This window comes from Giraffa tippelskirchi, chromosome 6 (genome assembly GCF_054371585.1).
Source record: "Giraffa tippelskirchi isolate mGirTip1 chromosome 6, T2T-mGirTip1v1.2.pri, whole genome shotgun sequence".
NCBI lineage: Eukaryota > Metazoa > Chordata > Mammalia > Artiodactyla > Giraffidae > Giraffa > Giraffa tippelskirchi.
Genome location: NC_137280.1, coordinates 31,026,006 through 31,048,991, shown reverse-complemented (window position 1 = coordinate 31,048,991; position 22,986 = coordinate 31,026,006). Strand labels below are relative to the sequence as shown.

General features: G+C 39.5%; 1 long non-coding RNA gene across 2 annotated transcripts in view; it reads left to right on the top strand.

Annotated features, from left to right (window-relative positions):
- LOC145511652 (uncharacterized) overlaps positions 1-22,986 on the top strand; it is a 450,792-nt gene that overhangs the window by 186,219 nt on the left and 241,587 nt on the right. The window contains exon 1 of one of the 2 annotated variants that reach the window (XR_014058025.1): positions 10,081-10,235. The exons of the other annotated variant lie outside the window; for it this stretch is intronic. This is a non-coding gene — a long non-coding RNA (uncharacterized LOC145511652). Of the gene's footprint in view, positions 1-10,080; positions 10,236-22,986 lie in introns of those variants that run through there. 2 annotated transcript variants of the gene reach the window in all.

Sequence of the window (22,986 nt, the reverse complement as noted above, 5' to 3'; positions counted from 1 at the left end):
TGCAATGGGAAAAAAGTTTGTAAATCATAATCTGATGAGGAGTTAATATCTAAAATATATAAGGAATACAGCTCAATAGCAAAAAATAAAACCTGATTGAAAACAAACAAAGGACATTCTCCTTCAAAGAAGACATACAAATGCATGAAAAGGTGTTCCACATTACTAATTATGAAGGAAATTAAAATCAAAACCACAATAAGGTATCACCTCATACCTGTTAGGATGGCTATTGACAGGATGCTGACAGGATGTGGAGGAAAGGAAACCCTTGTAATGCTGATGGTAATGTTGATTAGTACAGCTATTATGGAAAGCAGCATGAAGGTTTCTCACAAAATTAAAAAAAAGATCTACCACATGATATAGTAATCCCATTTCTGGATGTTTATCCAAAAGGAATTGAAATCAGGATCCTGAAGAGATATCTGCACTTCCATGTTCATTGCAGCATTACTTATAATAGCCAAGGTATGGAAATAGCTGAAATGTCCATTGATGGATGATTATATAAAGAAAATGTGATATATACATGCCGTGAAATATTGATCAGTCTTTTAAAAAAGGAAATCTTGCCATTTGCAACAATATGGATGAACTTGAGTAGCATTGGTAAGTGAAATGAGCCAGACACACAAAAACACATTGTATGATTTCACTAATGCATAGAATCTAAAATAGCCAAATACATAGAAATGGAAGGTAGAATGAGGTTTCTGGGGTCTACAGGGAGGAGGAAATAGGGAAATGACCATTAAAGGATACAGTTTCAGTTACATGGGATAAGTAAGTTCTGGAGACCTACTTTATAGCATAAGCCTATAGCCAACAATACTATACTGTATACTTAAAACTGCTAAGAGAGAAGATCTCATGGTAATTATTCTTCCAACACAAGTGGGGAACAATGATGGTGATGGTTTCTTCAGTTCAGTTCAGTTCAATCACTCAGTCGTGTCCAACTCTTTGTGACCCCATGGACTGCAGAACATCAGGCTTCCCTGTCTATCACCAACTCCCGGAGCTTACTCAAACTCATGTCTGTTGAGTCGGTGATGCCATCCAATCATCTCATCCTCTGTCGTGCACTTCTCCTCCTGCTTTCAATCTTTCCCAGCATCAGGGTCTTTTCAAATGAGTCAGCTCTTCACATCGGGTGGCCAAAATATTGGAGTTTCAGCTTCAACATCAGTCTTTCCAATGAACACCCAGGACTGATCTCCTTTATGATGGGCTGGTTGGATCTCCTTGCAGTTCAGGGGACTCTCAAGAATCTTCTCCAACTCCACAGTTCAAAAGCATCAATTCTTGGGTGCTCAGCTTTCTTTATAGTCTTTCACATCCATACATGACTACTGGAAAAACCATAGCTTTGACTAGGTTCCTTAGGTATGTGCTTAACCCCACGCTGATCAAGTTGTGTACTCCCAATATGTACATCTCTTTATATGTTAATCACACATAAATAAAGTAGTTAAAAAAAAAGGATGCCATGGTAAGCCTTGTTGTGTCATGTGCCCTGAGACCTTTGAGTCTGTTCAGATTATTGCATCTCTGCATTTCCCCAGAGCCTGACTCTTACTGCCTTTGGAGTCACCCCACATGCACAATGAACTGGCTCAGGGTCAGGTAATCTCAGGCATCCTGGTGGAGATGAAAGGATGTGGAAAGAAGAAAGTTGAGTGGCTGGTTTGGCCACCAGGAAACTAGGCCTATCTCAGGGAGGATCCAGATGACCTTGGATCAGGGAAGCACTTTAATGAGTTGAAAGTTCACAGGGCACCCAGGCACAAAGGCCAAGGATGCCCTGTAGGCTCCCTTGATTCTGGATGAACTGCAGACTGGAGCTGTCAATGCTACCTGGTAATCCAACAAGTGTCTGGGCAGGAAATAAGAGGCAGGTTTCTAGTGTGTAAAGGGATGGAAAAGTTCAGGCCCACCGGCTCCACCTTACCTGCTTGTCTTTTCAGGTTAAATGAGAATTTATACCTTCCCTTAATATTTGCTTAATGCAATTTTAATATAATCCTAATTTTTGATGGAATTAAAAACAGTCTCTGAAAGTACCTGGAACAATAAACAGGTAAGAATAACTAAGGCAATTTTAATAAATAAGAGTAATGAGGGATAGTTATTCTGAAAGTGAGTAACACATATTACGAAAGTATAATAAGTAAAGGTCTTCCCTGGTGGCTCAGTGGTAAAGAAGCAAGAGACGTGGGTTTGATCCCTGGGTCATGAAGATCCCCTGGAGAAGGAAATGGCAACCGACTCCAGTATTCTTGCCTGGGAAATCCTATGGAGAGAGGAGCCTGGTGGGCTACAGTCCATGGGGTTGCAAAGAGTCAGACAAACTTAGCAATTAAACAACAACAAAGGCAGAAAAATAGGTTACAATGGAATGTTCAAATCCAAATTATAGAATATTTGAAGACTTAATATGTGGTAAATCAGGTAACCCTAATTATAGGGAGGGGAGTCATTTAGTTAATATATTGTTGGGGGAATTGCTTTGTCATTTGAAAATAAGTTAATATTCTCAGCTGTTATACAGAGCAATGTTCCCAGAAAGCATATGAGTGTGTGTACATATATATGTTATGGAATGACTTGTGTCCTCCCAAAAGACATACTGTGTTTACAGCAGCCCTCGGAAGCCAACACTCTATATTTAAATATATATATATATATATATATATATATATATATATATATAATTATGATTTTTAATGGTTGATTTGCACATTGAAATGCTAAAAGTGGCTAATATAATTTCATGAGGAAGCTTGAGTGGTACTTTGCTTTAACAGGTTTTAAAACATTTTCTAAAGCAGTGATGATTAAAGCAAAAAGACCAATAGATGATTTAAGCAGAATGGGAATTCATTGTATAAAGAATATGGGAGGAGAGTAAGGATGAGGGCAAGCAACTCAGTTCTTTTCCATGTGAACCAACTCAGTCCAGGTTTCTTCAGAACATGGTGCCTGGGTTCTGTGAGGTTCCTGAGGGAACAAGGAGGAAGTGTGTGATGTTTTTTTAATTAGTCTCAGAAGTCATACAGTGCCTTTTCTGATACACTCTGTTGGTCAAAGTAGTCACAAAGACCTGTTCAGACTCAAAGCGATGGAATATAGACTCATCTCTTTTGTTTTTAAATTTATTTTGTTGAAGTATAGTTGGTTTACAATGTTGTGTTAATTTCTGTTGTACAGCAAAGTGACTCAGTTATACACGTATATTCTTTTCCACTATGGTTTATCACAGAATATTGAATATAGTTCCCTGTGCTATACTGTTGTACCTCATTGTTTATTCATTCTATATATAATAGTTTGCATTTGCTAATCTCAAATTCCTAATCTATCCTTCCCCATCACCCACCTTGGCAACCACAAGTCTGCTCTCTATGTCTATGACAGACTTCACTTCTTGATGGGAGAATGGCAAAGTTCTAGGAACGTGCGTGCAATGGAAAATATTGTTGCTACTGTCATAGGAAAACAGTCAGCCACAAATTGGGACTTGGGAAATACTTGCCCTTTCCCTATATAAACTGTATTGGCTATAATTGGCTTTGCTCTTTGGGCTTCTTGGATGGGTTCTCATATTTGGCCCTCTCCGAACTCTCACTTTTTGCCTTTTCACACTGTTCATGGGGTTCTCAAGGCAAGAATGCTGAGGTGGTTTGCCATTCCCTTCTCCAGTGGATCACATTTTGTCAGAACCCTCCACCGTGACCCGTCCACTTGGGTGACCCTACGCAGCATGGCTATAGTTTCATTGAATTAGACAAGGCTGTGATCCATGTGAACTCTCACTTTACCTTCACATTTGCTTCCCTATCATTTTCTTGGGGCAAAATTCCTGGACCCTGGTGATCACTTTATTTTGTGAAGCATTTTGGGAAAAAAATTGAAACTGATTTCCGACGAGGTTAAAGTGGTTGTAGAATTACACCTAAAGATAACAATATGAAAACTCAAATGTAGGACACATTAAAAAACTGTTTTTGATAGTTTCAGATGATATAAATATAAGGAATTGTCAAAGGAATTGTGAGCATGCACACAGCCACATAAACAACCTTCTAGGTATTTCTTGGTATGGAATGGCTGCAAGAATCTTGATTCTCTCTCCACACTGTTTTGGGGGTTCAAGGCAAACTCTATGCCACAAAACCTAATTCATAGCCATGCTAAATCTGTCACCTATAAATACTGCATTGATAGCTCTATGACTTTAGTCTTGAGAAATTCCTTTTGTTCCTTCCACCCCTCCAATCCCAACATCCTGTCAACTATAGCCTCTCTGGGGGTCCTCAGATAGTGAAGAAGGATAAAAGATAAGTCTATTTCATAGAGTCTGAAGAAGCAGAAAAACTCAACCTGTATCATGAGAATCAGCTAGACCACATAGCGTCTCAACTTAAGTTCAAAGAAGCAAACTTGGAGAAAAGTTTATGTAAAGTAAGAATTTTCATTGTTCCTGTAGTACTATAGCAACCATATCCTGTAGCAAGTAGCTGCTGTTGTCAGAAAGGAACTTGCAAAATAACTTTCACTTCTAAGTGAAGTTCTGATAATCCCACACGAGTAATTTCATGGCCCATGATACACATGGGGTAATTAGCACTTGATAACAGTTTTGGATGAAGGTCACCAAATTTTTGATACCAGAGATATTGCTCAGTCCTTTCCATGCCTTAATACCAACAAATATAGTCAACTCAGCCAATGTGCAGATGACTCAGAGTTTAAGTTCTATTTATTTTATGCTTCAATCAAAAAGAAATGAAAATAGAAGTACTACAACATCATAGATCATGGAAGAACCATTATCCAAAGGGGAAAGGTATGTGTAGCTAATGGATGCTAGCATGGTCTCAGGACTCACGCGGTGCCTGCACATGTAGAGGATCAACATCCATTCACTGAATAGTGGAATGAAGGAAGGGAGGAATTGGGATTATGTTAAATAATGACCTAGAAACAACTGTGTAGAATAATGGATGCCTTGGCACTGAGACATTGCTATATGAAGCATTCAGGTATTCATTATGATGGCATTCTGTTCTTCACTTGGTACTTTGAGGGAACGTTCAGTTTGAAATCCTTTCCTTGAGTTCACTATTCTGGATAGATCAATGAGTTCTGAAACGACTGCCAATTCCATTTGTGGTTTAACTTCAAAATTCTCCTTTTCAGTTTAGAAGCCACCGGACATTTCGAAGTTTTTTTTTTTTTTTTTTTTTTTGTATCTGATGCCTCCACGGCCAATTTCAGGTAGTTTAGCAAATGCATTTTGGAATTGAGTGAAGGAAGTTGTTAAGATTATATTTCAACTTATTTCTAAACAGAGGGTGGGGAAATGCAATCACAGTCACAATAAAAATGATGAAGAAAGTCCTTGCTCAGGGCTTTCCCAAGGCACTTGGGACACTTTGAAGACAGTAATTAATGCTTGTTAAAGTCCTATGGGGTAAGAAGGGGGCAAGGATTATTAACTCGTTTTATAGGGGAAATGAAGCAAGAGAGCTTTAATAAACTCCCTCATATCAAGCAGTAATTATGTAAAAGAATAAAGTGTCAAGCACCAAACTCCTTTTTCTCAAGCCCTTGCTCACCAGAGCACAAGTAAGATTGCTCCTGAATTGTGGTCTTGAGTGAATTTCAGCAAGTCTCAGACTTATCTCTTTTACCTCCATACCTTGTGCCTCAGATTAGGTATTCTGAGCTCCTTTTCCACTGTGCAAACCCCAGCCCTTGATTTCCTTCCCTCTCAACAGAAGAAATTACTTCCTATTTCTCAGAGATCCTTGAAGCCAAAACCGGTGAACTCTCAATCTCCTTTGTCTCTGACATAAAATTTATTTTTTATCTTCATCCATTTTCTGCTCACTTCTCTCCCTTGTTTCAGAGTCTCACCACCTTTCAGAGTCAAGTCCATCCATCCTTCTCTGGATTCCATGAATTACAGTCTTCTGGCGGGGGACTGGACAGCAGGGGACTTTCTGCTACTTGCCAGCCCCACTCCCACCCCTTGCCTCACGTCTTAATCTCTCCTCCTCCTCCCTTAGCTCTTTCCGGTCAAGCTATCATCAGGCTCAAAACTCTCCTTCCCTGAAAATACTTTTCCTTGACCCTGCCTTTCTTTCACGTGACTTCCCCATCTCTCTTTCTCCCTGTGATTGCTAAAATTCTGAAAAGAGCAACCTGTTCTTATGGATTCTTTGCATTGATCATTTGGACTGCTCTTGCTTTCACGGGTGACAGCAGGAGCTTCAAAATTAGACTGCCAGGGTTCAGTCCCAGTGAGAGAAAAACTGTCCTCATCACTACTCTGCTGTTGACTGGGGAAAAGTGATCATTCCTTTAATACTGCCTTTTCAAGCACCAATTCATACTGTTTCACAGTTTATAGGAGCTTGACTTGGAGAGATACTTCGTTTGCTTTTATTTTCAAATTTGAGCTCCTGTCTGGTAAGACTTGTCTTTCCTATAAAATTGAGTTTGTATTAATGTACTGTTAAGGAGAATGACTTACAGTTTTTAAATTTAGATTTTATTTTAATTGGGAATGAGGAAAAGAACAACCATCATGCAAAGTGAAAAATGTATCTATGCATAATGATTGGTTACCATTCACAGCTCTTCAGCCTTTTCTATTACAAATCTCTGTATAAACAGAATGGGATAGTCACTCTGTCTGCCAGGAAGCAATTTTTCTGATGTTAAGGTAAGAATAAGGCAGTCTTACTTCACCAGTAACCTGCAGTTCTTCCACTCATTTCTTTCCTGTACATGGCTTAACATCACTGACTTGACAGATGAAAGAGGTTTAATGTATCAAGATGGTTGTACAGTAAGAAATGTGCTCTGAGTGAGGGGAGAGACAAGAAAGAGCAAAGGGCTAAAATAGTTACTGGTATTAGTTCTTTGGGCAAATAACGCACCGTGACGCTAAAAATGAAAGCACTTATAACAAAAGACTGTCCGTCTGAAGATACCAAAAAAAAAAAAGGAAGAGGACTTCAACTGCTGCCGCTAGCTGGTGGCAATAGACAGACATCCATCTCATTCATTCAATAAACATTTATAGAACACTTTCTAAACTAGACACTTGGAAGGCAGAAGTAAACAACACAGCTCTTGTGCTGAAGGAGTGCATGATATAGGGCATGAGACAGATAGTTTATGGGACTTCCCTGGCGGTCCAGGGGTTAAGACTCCATGCTTCCACAGCAGGGGTCATGGGTTCAATCCCTGGTTGGCGAACTAAGATCCTGCATGTCACAAGGCAAAAAATAAATAAAAATTGATTAAAAAACATCTGTGATGAACAAAAAATCAAAATTAAAAAAGAAATAGTTTGTGGTGATAAACGCAGTGATCCATAGTTTGTGGTGATAAACGCAGTGATCCAGGTTTCCCTGAAGGTGTGATGAACAGATACAGACACAAGAAGCAGGGCAAACATCCTGGTGGAGGTGCAGACACGGCTGTATTTGGGAGGAGTAACCCCAGCGGAGGAGTAGGAGTGGAGAGGCATGGGGAAAGGTAGAATGGGGAAATCTAGGGAGTCAGCAGAGGGGAGGGTACAAGATAGGGATCAAAATTTAAATGATGTTGAAATAACACCAGTGGCAATAAAAATGGGGGTAAAAAATACAAATAAAGAATTAAGCTTTGCAAATAAAAGATTCTGGCTTGCAATGGGAAATGTAAACCATGACTTAAAAATCCCTGGGAAGAGGACTGTAAACCAGACTGTATGTGGGTCTGAGTGACCTTGACCAAGCACAGTAATTCTAAGAGCCCAAAACTCTTTAAATGGTCTCTCAGGCTCCAGATTTCCATTCCAATCTCAACTATGCCATGTTCTTGTGTTTCATGGAAAACCATTTCTACCTACGTTTATTTCATCTTTGTTTCTCGTGCTCTGCTGCAGTGCAAGGAAGACTAGATATGCCCAGTGATATGTGAGTTTGGTTTGGTCTCTAGATATTCCTTCCAGTCACAAGGATAGAAGTGAAATGCTCTAGGCTGTGTTTGCCTTGTAGGAAGAAGTGCAGAGTGGCTCTATTTCCACCAGGCTCCTGGAATTTTTCCTGAAGAAGTTATGACTCGTGCAAGTGACACCTGATGCTTTCATGATCTCAAGTGGCTTATCTTTGTTAAAGAACCTTCACAACGAAACTGGCAGTTTTATAAAGAAATAGGCAGTGTTTATAAAGAAACAAACATTTTTTAAAAATCAGTTTTACAGGATGTGGAACAACTTTTCATAAAGTTCTTGGCGAACATTTTTAAACATGGCACTAAAAATGAAAAAAAAGTGCAGCTTCTGAGGGGGTTATTTCTTTCCTTTTTTTTTTTTTTAATGTGTATTTGCTTTGTTGAAAGAAAGACTTAAGAACAAAGTGAGAGAAGAAGCCATATTTCCTCAGCCCTTGTTATGTTCCATTTGTTTTCACATAAGTTATTTCACATATGCAACACATCCAGTTAGGCATAAAATATTATTATTCCCATTTTCTGGAGGAGGAACCCCCAAACCAAAAAGATCAAATAATCTGCAGAAAAGCAAAGAATCAGTGAAAGAGATGGGATTGTAGGTCTCGCCCACCTGAGTCTAAAGCCTCAGCTTTCCACACTATACCAAGTTACAGCAGTGGAGGGCTCCTTATGCTCATAAGACCCTATCCTTCCTATCTTGTCATGACAGGTGTTATTCTTTTCATTGAAGCAAAATATACACACAGAAAAGTGCTTGTGTACCTTACAGGTATAGTTTAATGGATTTTTCACAGACTGACACATTTCCCAATGAGTTAGCTCCCAGATCAAGACGCAAAGGATCAACAGCATCTCCCAAAGTCCCCTCACGTTCCAGCCCAGTTGGGAACCCCCACATCCAGGGTAATCACTATATCCTGACTTCTGCCATACAGAGATTTTCCCTCTCTCTGCTTTATACACTAGGACTCCTACAGTCTTCTCATTCTGGCTTCTTTGACTCAGCATTATGTTCCTGAGATTCACTCACAATACTGCAAATCATTGATGATTGTTCTCACTGCTGCATAATATTACATTGGGCAATTACACTGCAATTACCCATTCTTCTGTTGCTGGGAAATTGAGTACTTTCCTGTCTGGTGTTTGTAGTACACAGAATAATGGTTCCCTCAAAGATGCCCACATCTTAATCCCTGAGAATGTGTTACCAAGCAAAAGGGACTTTGCACTTGTGATTAAAGATCTTGAAAAGGGCAAAGTTTCCTGGATTATCCAGGTAGGCTCAGTGTAAGCACAAAGGTGGTAAGAGGAAGCCAGGACTTTTCTGGTGATTCAGTGGTTAAGAATCCACGTGCCAATGCAGGGGACATGGGTTGGATCCCTAGTCCCCGGGAGGATCTCACAAATGCCAGGGGGCAAACAAGCCCATGTTCTACAAATACTGAAGCCCAAGCACCTAGAGACCGTGCTTCGCAAGAAGAGAAGCCACTGCAATGAGAATTTGGCGAACAGCAACAAAGGCCCAGCTGCAGCCAAAGGAAAAAAATTAACTAATTAAGAAAAAAAAAAAGGCAGGGGAAGCAAAATCAGAAGATATGATAATGGAAGCAAAGTTTGGAGTGCGATGTATTTTTTAAAAACAGCTGGAGCCAAGGCCAGTGCCTGCTAGCTTCCAGTCTTGTGTCCCACCCTGCCTGCACTAGGGCTTCCCTGGTGGCTCAGACGGTAAAGCGTCTGCGCGCAATGTGGGAGAAGCAGGTTCGATCCCTGGGTCAGGAAGATCCCCTGGAGAAGGAAATGGCAAGCCACTCCAGTACTCTTGTACTCTTGCCTGGAAAATTCCATGGATGGAGGAGCCTGGTGGGCTACAGTCCATGGGGTCGCAAAGAGTGAAGTTACGACTGAGCGACTTCACTTTCTGCCCGACTTCACTTTCTGCCCGCAGGGACCCGGGGCACAGGTGAAAGGTCACGCAGAGCCGCAGGGACCCGGGGCACAGGTGAAAGGTCACGCAGAGCCCTACCAGCATGACCCTTCGCTGCTGCTGCGCATCCCAGCAGCCACCGCGGTGACGGGGCGGCAGGTGCCCTGCGCGTGGAGTTTCACATTTTCAGCTCCGGCCCACCAGCCCGCAGCGATCATGGTGACGCTACGCCTGGAATGCGTTTTGAATGTGCAGTCTAAGAACGGCCGTCGGCTTCGAGAAGCTGGAAAAGGCAAGTTAGTAGACTCATCCTTAGCTCCTCCAGAGCTTGACACCTTGATTTTCTGCAGTTAACCCCTCTTTAGACTGCTGCCCTCTAGGACTGTAAACTAGCACACTGGTGATGTTTTAATCCATGTGGTTCACGGTCATTTGTTCCAGCAGCAATAGGAAATGGATCCAGGGCCATTATGGGTAGAGTCACCATGAACATTCTAGTACATGTAGTTTGGTGAACATACAAGTACGTTATTATTGAGTATATACATCCCTGGGAAGTATATATTGTCGAGTCACAGGATATACATGTTTCAGCTTGAGTAGATAATGTCCAACGTGTTTCCAAAGTGATTATATCGATATATATTCACCACTAGAAGAGGGGAGTTCTGGTTACTTTAGGTCTTTGCTAACACTTGAGGAGTTCGCTTTTTTCGTTTTAGAAACTTGGGGAGTGTGCAGTGGTATCTCTTTGTGGTTTTAATCAGCAGTTCCCTGATGACTGATGAGGTTCAGTGTCCTTTCCAGTATTTCTTGGCCATCTGAATTTTTTTGTGAAGCGTTTTTTCAAGTCTTTTGCCCATTTTTTCTGCCTACCGTCTGATTGTTTTGGCTGCAGAATTACACTCAGCTCTGCTTTCCTGAAACTGTACTTAATGCTTCAAAATGAACTTTCCCTGTTCTTTCCTATTTTTCTAGCTCTCATTTCTTTAGTTGTCCCAGGAGACACGCATGATGAGCTGATTCAGACCCAGTCGTGATTCACTGTTCAAAGTTTGTGAATATCTCTTTCAGAGCTTTGCCATTTTAAAAGAGGAGTTTTGGTCTAATTTCTTGACTGTGCCAGTGTTTATGCAACCTCTTAACCTAGGCTTGCATGGTAAGGCCGAGCAACTCAGCCTTTAGACCACTTGAGGCTTTCTATCAAATAGCAGAGTCTGCCACACAGTCTGTCTTCTCTGTAGCCAATTTTGACTATTGGCAAAAAGTTAGAGAAAACTCAGGGGTTTATGGAATTCAGGCTTGGTGGGCAAGACTAGTTTAATTGTTGTCCTTCAGTTTACTTCTAAGGAAGGACGTACTATTGCTTGTGCTGCCTTTAAAGAAGGAAAGTTTAAAACATTCCGTATTTGTTATTTAATATACACATTGCTATTCATAGGTGCATGCTTTTAAATTAATTGTAAATTAACAAAGAAAATTGACTTCTTTTTGGTGTACAGTTCTATGATTTTTAACACATATAGATTCATGTAAGCATAGCCACATTTAGGATAGGGTGGAGATCGCTTACCCTAGACAACTTGCTTGAGCTGTGCCTTAAATGACATCCTCCTCCCTCCTGTAACATGGCAACCATTGATTTGTTTTCCATCTCTATAGTTTCTGTCCTTTTGAAAATGTCATAAAATGGAGTTTTACAGTATGTAGTGTTTTAAAACTGGTTTCTTTCATGTAACATACTCCCTTTGCCATTCTCCAAGTTATGGCATGATTCTTTTAATTGATCTTTTTATTATTTCTTTTTATTTTACTGTTCAATTGTAAGGATGTACCAACAACTTATCTATTTAACTCTTGATGGGCATTCATGTTCTTTCCAGTTTTTGGTAGTTATACTGCTCTCAGCTTTTCTGTACAGGTTGTTGTGTGAATATAGTTCTCATTTCTTTAGGGTAAATGCCCAGGATGAGTGTATTAACTTTATAAGAAACTGTCAAAATGTACAGTTTGCATTCCTGCCAGTAATGTTTGAGTGTTCTAGTTATTTTATGTGTTAGTCAGCACTTGCTATTGTCAGTATTTTTTATTTTTGCCATTCTAATAAGTGAGTGATGGTATTTCATCATGGTTTTAATTTGAATTTTCCTAATAGCTAATGATGTTGAACATCTTTTTTGTATGATCATTTGCCATTTTTGTATCTTCTGTACATTTTGGTGAAGTGCTGTTCGTTTTGCCCATTTTTAACAAATGAACTGTTTTCTTACTAAGTTTTGAGAGTTCTTTTTGTATTTGGGATATTAATCTTTTGTCAGAAATATGACTTATAAATATTTTCCTGCAGTTGGTTTAATCTTCTTTAAAAATGTCTTTCACAAAGAAAATATTTTAATTTTGATGAAAACAAATTTATCATTAAAAAAATGGATAGTGCTTTCGGTGTCATACTTCAGGCCTCTTTGCCTATCTCCAGACCATAAAGATTTTCTCTTGCAAGTTTTGTAGATTTACATTTTATTTAGCTCTGTAATCCATTTTCAGTTAATTTTTGGATCACATGTGAATAAACTTTCACTTTTACATTTTTTGTTCATAGATGATCAATTGTTCCAAGATCTTTTATTGAAAAGACTTTTCTGTAAATGTTTTTGCACCTTTGTTAAAACAAGCATGTTTTTGAATCTATTTTTGAGTTCTCCATTTTTTCCCCATTGATGAAACCGTTTAATCGTTTCCCCAATACCATACTCTCTTGCTTATTGTGACTTTATAGTAAATTGTAAAAACATTCCTCTTTCTTTATTCTTCATTTTTGAAATTGTTTTAGTTATTCTAACTCCATTGCCTTACTATATGAATTTTAAAGTCAACTTGTTTATATGTAAAAAAAAATCCTGCTGAGATTTTGATTAGAATTGACTTAAATCTATGATTTAATCTGAAGGGAACTGACATCTCTATTGAGTCTTCCAATTCATGAACATGGTATAACACTATTTATTTATTTGTTTTGGTCTTCTCTGATTTATCTTACCAGAATTTTGTATTATAGTTTCAATAGTATAGTATAAAGATACTTTATGTGTTTTATAAGTTTATTTCTAAGTATTTAATTCTTGTGGAGTTGTTATTAATGGCATTTAAATTTTTTGTTTTCCAACTTTACATTGCTATTATACAGAAATAGAATCAGTTTTTGCACCTTAATGTTGCAGCCTGTGACCTTGATAAAGTCAGTTAGTAAGTTCAGTTGCTCAGTTGTGTCCAACTCTTTGCAACCCCACGGACTACAGCACTCACTCCAGGCTTCCTGTCCATCACCAACTACCGGAGCTTGCTCAAACTCATGTTCGTTGAGTCGATGATGCCATCCAACCATCACATCCTCTGTCGTCCCCTTCTCCTCCTGCCTTCAATCTTTCCCAGCATCAGGGTCTTTTCCAGTGAGTCAGTTCTTTACATCAGGTGGCCAAAGTATTGGAGTTTCAACTTCAGCATCAGTCCTTCTGATGAATATTCAGGACTGATTTCCTTTAGGATTGACTGGTTTGATCTCCTTGCAGTCCAAGGAACTCTTGAGTCTTCTCCAACACCACAATTCAAAAGCATCAATTCTTTGGTGCTCAGCTTTCTTTATGGTCGAAATCTCATATCCATATATGACTACTGGAAAAACCATAGCTTTGACTATACAGACTTTTGTCAGCTAAGTGATGTCTCTGCTTTTTAATATGCTGTCTAGGTTTGTCATAGATTTTCTTCCAAGTAGCAAATGTCTTTTAATTTCATGGCTGCAGTCACCATCTGCAGAGATTTTGGAGCCCAAGAAAATAAAGTCTGTCACTGTTTCCATTGTTTCTCCAAATTGTTAATTTTAGGAGTTTCTGTTGATTCCTTGAGATTTTCTGTTTGGACAATTATATATTTCATCTGTCTAGGAACAGTTTTATTTCTTCCTTTCCAGTCTATGTGCCCTTTATTTCTTTTCCTTGCTTTTCTGCACTGGCTGAGACTTCCAGGATGGTGCTGAGTAGGAATGATAAGAGTGCATATCCTTCTCTTGTTTTTGTTCCTGATCTAAGAAGAAAAGTATTCACTCTTTCATCATTAAGTGTAATGTTAGCTGTCAGTTTCTTATGTATCCTGTTATCAGGTTAAGGAAGTTCCCTTCTGTTACTAGTTTGTTGAGAGATTTTATCATTAAGGGTTGTTATATTTTGTCAAATGATTTTTCTGCACAGTTTATATAATTATCTCATCCTCCTCTTTAGATAGTTAATATAGTAGATTGAATTGATTTTCAAATACAGGGCCAGTCTTGCATTGCCATGATAAACTACACTTGGTCATGATACGTTATTCTTTTTATATATCACTGGATTCAGCTTACCAACATTTTGTTTAGGATTTTTACATCTCTATCCGTGAGGGATATTAGTCGTTAGTCCTTTGCTGCTGCTGCTGCTGCTGCTGCTGCTGCTAAGTCGCCTCAGTGGTGTCCAACTCTGTGCAACCCCATAGACGGCAGTTCACCAGGCTCCGCCATCCCTGGGATTCTCCAGGCAGGAATACCGGAGTAGGTTGCCATTTCCTTCTCCATGCATGAAAGGGAAAAGTGAAAGTGAAGTTGCTCAGTCGTGTTCGGCTCTTAGCGACCCCATGGACTGTAGCCTACCAGGCTCCTTTGTCCATGGGATTTTCCAGGCAAGAGTACTGGAGTGGGGTGCCACCGCCTTCTTCTTTGTGTTGATTTTATTTGTTTTTAGTATCAGAGTAGTGCCAGCCTTATAAAATGTATTGGGGAATGTTTCCTTAATTTTCTGAAGCAGTTTGTATAGAGTTGGAGTTTGGTGGAATTGACAAGTGAAAGCATTGAGGCCTCTATTTTTCTCTTTTGAAGATTTCAAATGACGGATTCAATTTTGTTTACAGTTACAGAACTATTTTGGAGAAGGCAATGGCAACCTACTCCATTATTCTTGCCTTGAGAATCCCATGGACAGAGGAGCCTGGCAGGCTACTGTCCATGGGGTCGCAAGAGTCAGACACGACTTAGTGACTAAACCACCACCACCATAGAACTACTTAGATTATTTGTTTTATCTTGGATGAGCTTTCATTTTTTTGGAGTTTTGAAGAATTCTATATAAGTTGACATTTATATACATAGAATTGTTCATAATCTGCTCTCATTTTCTTTTTAGTAGCCGTGGACCCTACAGTGGTACCTCCTATTTTATTACTGATATTGGTCATCTGTGACTTCCCTCTCTTTTTCTCAGTCTTGGTAGAAGCTGATTAATCTTATTGACCATTTCAAGTGACCGACTCTTGGTTTCATTTATTTTCTCTATTGATTTTCTGTTTTCAATTCTATTGATATAATTTTATTGTCGTTAATTCCCTTGTTCTTCTTTGCTTTCCTTGTCTTAAGTTGGAGGTTTTGATTATTTATTTGTAATATTTATTCTTTCCTAACATAAGAATTTAGTTGTATATGTTTCTCTCTAAGCACTGCTCTAAGTACATTACACAAATTTTGTTAGTGTTATATTTTCATTTTATTTGATTCAAAATATTTATAATATTTTCTAATTTTCCTTTAGACTCCCTTTTTGATCCATGGCTTATTTGGAAATTTAATTTTAATTTCCAAATGTGGAAAGACTTTCTTGTCATATTTCTGTAGTTAATTTCTTTTTTTCTTTTTTATATATTGGAGGGGCACTTTATTTGTATTTGCAGAGAATTTTTCAAATTCAGTTTGGAATTATGCAAAACTCAAAGTTCACTCTAATTATTAAAAAAGTTTCTAGTTTAATTCAGTTAAAATCTGAGGACACACTGTGTGATTCCAATTCATTTAAATTTATTAAAGTTTGTTTTATGACCCAAAGTATTTTCTATCTTGGTGAAAGTTACATGTGAACTCGAAAAGAACTGTCTATTTTTGAAGACAGTTTTGGATGTTATCAGCTGCCATTGGATGGAGTTCTCCCACAACTAGGTTCAGTTGGTTGATGGTGAAGTCAATTCTATATCCCTGCTGATTTTCTACCTACTAGTTCTGCCGACATGAAGAAGAATGTCTTAAGTCTCTAGGTAAATTGTGGATTTTCCCATTTCTCCTTTTCATTCTGCCAGTTTATGCTTCATGTATTTTGAAGCTAGAGGCATACACATTTAAAATTGTTATGTCTTCTTGATGAACTAATACATTTATCATTATGTAATATCGCTGAAGGTGCATGATTTAACTTAATTTTTTCATCTGAATATGGAATCTGAGAAAAATAAGTCTAGGGCATCATGGCTTCTTGAATGTAGACTCATTCCTGTATATATTGGCTGTTTCTATAAAGCTGATTTGTAAAGGTCTTGACTCTTTCGATGTTAGTTGAGGCAGTAGCACCCGCTTGGCTAGGTCTTAAATATAGACAAGTTAGAAGAGCTTGTCATCGAGAATCTTTTAGGGCAGTGAGGTCACAGACATTTGCCAAGACAAACGGGTTACTGTTTTTTTCTCTCAAACTGTAGGGGAGGAATTGTCTGTTTTCAAAAGACTTAGTTTCAGTTGATGGATTCTGAGTGGGTGAAGACTACTTGGGATTCTTGTCCAAGGGTTTTCTGCTTTGGTTTTCCTTCATCTCTGTCTCTGAGAAGAGAGGCATAGTTTCTAGAAAAGAGAGAATATCTATCTGTGAAGTGAGGGAAACCAAACCCAATAAGGTTTTTTTTTTTTTTCTAATTTTTCCCCAGCAGCCTTAAGTTTTGGTCACTCACTTCCACTGAACTTTTGATAGACTAATGATCTGATGGTATGTGGCAAATACAACAGCCTCCAGCCTGTTCCACTTAACTCATGGCTCAGCAGTGGAAATGATGCAGTGCCAGTGGTTTCTGAAACAACCTTTCCTTGTTCCCAGTCTGCCTCTGGAGCAGGAAATGAACCATCCTGGAGAGCAACATGGAGATAAAGTGGGCGGTTAGGAAGGGAAGAAAAAGGAGAAAAGTCTCTGAAAACATTTCTCTTGCTTCTTCTTATATCTATCAGGTTAATTATGCTTCAACTAAAATAATGGATGGTCACCAAATTGAATACCAGCCTGAAACCCATTCTCAGCTTTAAACACCATGGATTAGCTGCTTAAATGGTGAGCTTAGTTTATAGCATCAGCATAGCCCTTGAATGAGTTATGGACTTGTACTCACTCCAGAACAATCTATTACTCTCCACATAACAGAAAATGCCATTTATTGCAATTTGTGCAAACTATAAATCAACACATTATTACTTAGAGGCGTGTAAGCTGTGGCTATACTGCATACTCCTGCATTTGGTAATGGTGTATGTGTTGGGGGTTGCGGGGAGAAATATAGATTTTTTTTTTTAGTCTCCATTTGAGTACTTGCAAAAATTCTCAGGAGAATTAATGGTGGCTACTGTCTTCTTATATTGCAAAGTGGCCTCTCTGTTCAAGTGTTCCTCCAGGTTTCAGATACTGACCAGTCTTAAATAATCAATCTTCATGGAGAAATTGATCGTATACACTCTAGAAGAAGATGGAGTCTTTCCGCAGAGATTTCGGCCCTGGCTATACACTAGAACCACCTGAGAGGTGGGGCAGACTTTTGGAAAACATTGATGCTTATGCCAAACCCCAAACCTTACAATCAAAATTTTGGGTGACATCCAGATTCCAGACATTTAAAAAAGCCATCCAGATAATTTTAATATGCAGCCAGGGTAAAGAACCTCTGCTCTACAAAATAGGAAATGGAAGAAAACTGAAGATGGAGAGGGAGGATAGCTGTGAGCTATAATTTTCTCAAATCAAGGTGGAAATGCATCTTGGGGATTTCAGAGACAAGCAAATACATAGGATGCTGGTTGTAGTATTTCTGTGTACACCCTGAGGAGTGAAAAATATACAGCTAAATGTGCCTGATAATAAGTAAATGAATGATAAATCCTTATGTTCTTCCTTAAAAATTCAGATAACTTATAGAGACCCAGCATGTGCAAACAAGCATGCACCAACCTTGCATAGAACTGTTCCCCATGGCTTGGTCCTTCACAAAGTGCCTTCTGACTCTTCTTATATCATGGTACCCTGAGAAAATAATATTTGATATGGACGCTGAACTGAACAACTGAGGCTGCAGCCTAGCTGCCCCAACAACTGAGGAGTCAATATCTGGTGGGAAATGAGAGTGGCATTTTGTTCCTCAAAGACTGGAAGATTTGCAAGAGTTTCTAGGTATTTTCTTTCTATTTACTCTTTGTCTCTCTCTCTTTTTCTGTTTTCCCTTTTGTGATTTGATGATTTCCTTTTGTATTATGCTTTTGTTCTCCTCTTTTTGGTTTTTGTGAACCTTTTGTGTTTTTGATTTGTGCTTCCCTGTTTTTCAAGTATGTTGACCTCTTAAATCTATTTGCTTTAGACTGGTAGTCATGTAGGCTCAGACACATTCTAGGAAAAAAACTACATTTTCTTACCCTCCTCCCCAACATTTTATGATTTTGATGTCTGTTTTTGCATCTTTGTGTTCATCATTTTGCTGTTCATCACTTTCACAGAAATTTTTTGATTTTTAAAAAATCTGTGTACCAGCTAATTTTAGTGATTTATTTTCCAATTATGACTTTCTCTTTCCTATAGATTTTTCTTTTCTATTTAGAGAAGACCTTTCAATATTTCCTTTAGGATAGATTTAGTATTGCTGTATTCTTTTAGTTTTTTTCTTGTCTGAGGAATTCTTTATCTCAGAGAGTGAAAAAGTTGGCTTAAAGCTCAACATTCAGAAAACTAAGATCATGGCATCCAGTCCCATCACTTCATGGCAAATAGATGGGAAAACAGTGGCTGACTTTATTTTTGGGGGCTCCAAAATCACTGCAGATGGTGATTGCAGCCATGAAATTAAAAGACGCTTACTCCTTGGAAGGAAAGGTACGACCAACCTAGACAGCATATTAAAAAGCAGAGACATTACTTTGTCAACAAAGATCCATCTAGTCAAGGCTATGGTTTTTCCAGTAGTCGTGTATGGATGTGAGAGTTGGACTATAAAGAAAGCTGAGCACTGAAGGTGATGCTTTTGAACTGTGGTGTTGGAGAAGACTCTTGAGAGTCCCTTGGACTTCAAGGAGATCCAACCAGTCCATCCTAAAGGAGATCGGTCCTGGGTGTTCATTGGAAGGACTGATGCTGAAGCTGAAACTCCAACACTTTGGCCACCTGATACAAAGAGCTGACTCATTTGAAAAGACCATGATGCTGGGAAAGATTGAAGGCAGGAGGAAAGGGGGACGACAGAGGATGAGATGGTTGGATGGCATCACCGACTCAATGGACATGGGTTTGGGTAGACTCCAGCAGTTGGTGTTGGACAGGGAGGCCTGGCGTGCTATGGTTCATGGGGTCACAAAGAGTCAGACACGACTGAGCGACTGAACTGAATTTCTATTCTAAATGATAATCTTGCTGGGTAGAGTATCCTAGCTTGAAGATTTCTTTCTGTTTCAGGACTTTGAATATATCTAGCCATTCTCTTCTGGCCTGAGTGTTTCTGTAGAGAAATCAGCTGATAGCCTTATGGGGGTCCCCTTGTAATTAACTCTGTTTTTCTTTCACTGCTTTTAGAATCTTCTGTCTTTAACTTTTGCCATTTTAATTATAATATATCTTGGTATAGGTCTGTTTGGATTTATCATGTTTGGGATCCTCTGTACTTCCTGTACCTGGATATCTGTTTCCTTCTTTAGGTTTGGAAACTTTTCAGCTGTAATTTCTTCAAATACATTTTCAATCCCCCTTTGCTCCTTTTTTCTTTCTGGCACACTTTATATTATCTCATAGGTCTCTTACGTTACTTTCATTTTTTTTTTTCATTTGGTTTTTTGTCTGAAATTATTGGGTAATTTCTGTTCTCTCTTCTGGATCACTTATTCATCACTTATTCATTCTTCTGCATTATTCATTCTGCTACTTGTTGCCTTCAGCTCAGCTTTCATCTTGGTGAATGAGTTCTCTAGTTTTTTAAAAATTTTGTGAAATATAGTTGATTCATACAGTGTTAATTTCTTCTGTACAGGAAATTGACTCAATCACATATATATATATATATATATATATATATATATATATATTCTTTTTCATATTGTTTTCCATTATGGTTTTTTACAGGATATTGAATATAGTTCCCTGTGCTGTACAGTAGGGTATACAACAAGCTATATACTTGTTTATTCATCCTTTATATAGTAGTTTCTCTATGTCTGTGAGTCTGTTCTTTTTCGTAGATACGTTCATTTGTGTTATATTTTAGATTCCACATACAAAAAATAAAAACAGAGTTGCCATATGATCCTGCAATCCCACTTATGAGCACAATATCCAGACAAAAACTATAATTAAAAAAGATACATATACCCCAATGTTCATAGCAGCACTATTTACAATGGCCAGGAAGATAAACAACCTAAATATTCATATATAGATGAATGGATAAAGAAGATGTGGTGTGTATACATACATATATATGTATATACACATACAATTGAATATTAAATCATAAAATATGGAGTATCATATTCCATATATGGAATAGCAATCATAAAAATATGAAATAATGCCATTTGCAGCAACATGATGGACTTGGAGATTATCATACTAGGTGAAGTAAGTCAGAAAGAAATTTCTCTAATTTTTCTTGTTTCCTTTTTATAGTTTCTAGTTGCTTTTTATAGTAATTGGCATTTCTATCAATAGTCCTTAATTCACTCAGTATTTTCATTATCTCCTTTTGAACTTAGTGTCTATTAGACTGAAGAGATCTGTTTTATTGTTTTCTCTTTCAGTGGAATTCTCTTGATCATTTCATTGGGAATAGTTCCTCTGCTTCCTCGTTTTACTTATATTTCTCTTGCTCTGTGAGTTTAGAAGAAACAATTATCTACTGTGGTCTTGGAGGACTATTTTTATGTGGGAGTGTCTCTGTGTAGGTTGTGTGGGTTTAATATTTTTGGTATGAGGGCTGTTTTTAGCGTGGATGTCTGCCACCTCTTTCCTCAGTGTGTGTTGGCCGTTATTCCCTTGATAGGAGGTGTGACTGGTGTGGGGACCAGAGACTGCACTGGATGTTGAGTGGGGCCTCCCCTTTGCTCTGTGGCTGTTACTGCCCTGTCAGAGGGCAGTCTGCTTGCTCACTGTTGGAGTAGGAGCCCCCAGATCCATTTCTTATCTGTGCTTCTGAGCTGTGGTGGGAGGCAGGTGGGATTGAAGTGCTCCCACTAGGAGAGGAGCCACTGAGTGGTCCTCTTCTGGAGCTATACACCTGTGAGTGTGCTCTGTTGTGTCACCTGTCACGTGTTGCGTGGGCTCACAAAGCACACTGCTGTTGGCACCACGCTCGGCCCCGCTTCAGCCCTGAGGATGCCAGCAGTCAGCCCTGGTGTCCCTCAGATGTTGTTTTCATAGGGCCAGCAGTGCAGATGCACTGAGCCACACGCCTGCACCCCCTGTGGGAGCTATGGCGAGGGCTCAACCCTGGCCCCAGCTCAGGCCCTGTGTGCATATGTTCACAAAGCCCACCGCTGCGAAGGCTTTGGAGCTGGCCCAGGCAGCGGCTGGTGTGGAAGCCTGCGGAGAAAGAGGCTGCTATGGTGGCCCTGCTTCCTCTTAGCCACTTCACAGTCGTGCCTTGCTTCCATGGTGGCCTGGGCTTCCTCCGTGAACACCCCCAGTTGGGGCCTTACCACACTCCTGCCCCTTCAGGCTGTCTCTGGGCAGCCAACAGCAGCCCTGTCTCTGGGTCTCTCCTCTAAACCCTGTGCTCCTGCCCTCAGCCCTGTCTGTACCAGTGGACACGGGTCTCAGGCTGGGGAGCACGGGGTGGTCACATGACCGTGTGTCCAGGTCTGCATCCTGCCTGTAACAACAGTCCAGTTGTTGCCCTCTTCTCTGAGCTTCTGAATGTCCCTTTCTGTCCCGGCTGGTTTCCCTGCCTGTGAGGGAATTCCCAGGGGGCAGGAACCTTTCCTCTTTTTCAGCTCCCTCCCAGGGGTGCAGGTCCCATCCCACTTCCTCTTTTTTTTCCCTTTCACCTACCCGGTTACATGGAGACTTTTCTTGTCCTTTCCAGTGTTTGAGGTCTTCTGCTTGTGTTCGATAGGTGTTCTCTGAGAGTTATTCCATTCTTAGATGTATTTTTTTTTTGTGGGAGGGGAGTGAGTTCCATGTCCCTCTACTCTGCCATCTGGATTGGAGTCTCCAGGTATTTCTTGACTCAAGACTGTTTTCATTTTACTTGCAGCACCAGCGAGACACTGGAAGCCAATGAGATGGCTGCCAGCACCGTAAGGTAAATCATAAGAGCTACAGTTTGCCAAATGAACACCATGTGCATCTGTTGTGTTAAAGTGTTTCTTTTCTATCAGCCCCTGTTTTCCTAACTACCTTGTAAGATAGGCTTTATATATCCCCAGTTCCCATTTTCCAGATGAGAAGTCCAAGATCCAAGAGAGAAGTGATGAGCTGCGCTCACACTCCTGCCCATCATTCTGTACCCCTGCAAGGTCCCCATCATCTCCATTCTCTTCACTCTCCACCTCCAGTTGTTACTGGATTTGCTAGTGGCAGAGACCAGTAAGGAGTATTCTACCCCAGGTCGTAACCACCTGGAGCTGTCCTCCTTTTCATTTTTGATTCAAATCCTGCCTTTTCTTTGCAACCTTCCCTAACCATGAATTGATTATGAACCATCTCCTCCACATTAGAATTCTGGAGCATTTATAATCTCCTCTGTTGCACTCACGCTTTGTGTTCTAGATGGTGTGTGAATGTGTGTGTCATTTTCCCAGGGTGCCTGTAACTGTTGGTAGCTGGTTTGTGTCTTATGCTTCTGTGTTTCTCCATGGATGCCTTAATCATAGTAGGGCTCAATAGATATTGGTAATTAAGTGATTTTCCAGAATTTAACAATTTTTTCCCTTCAAAGAGTGGGATGAAACGGGGTAAGCAGTGTACTGTCCTGGA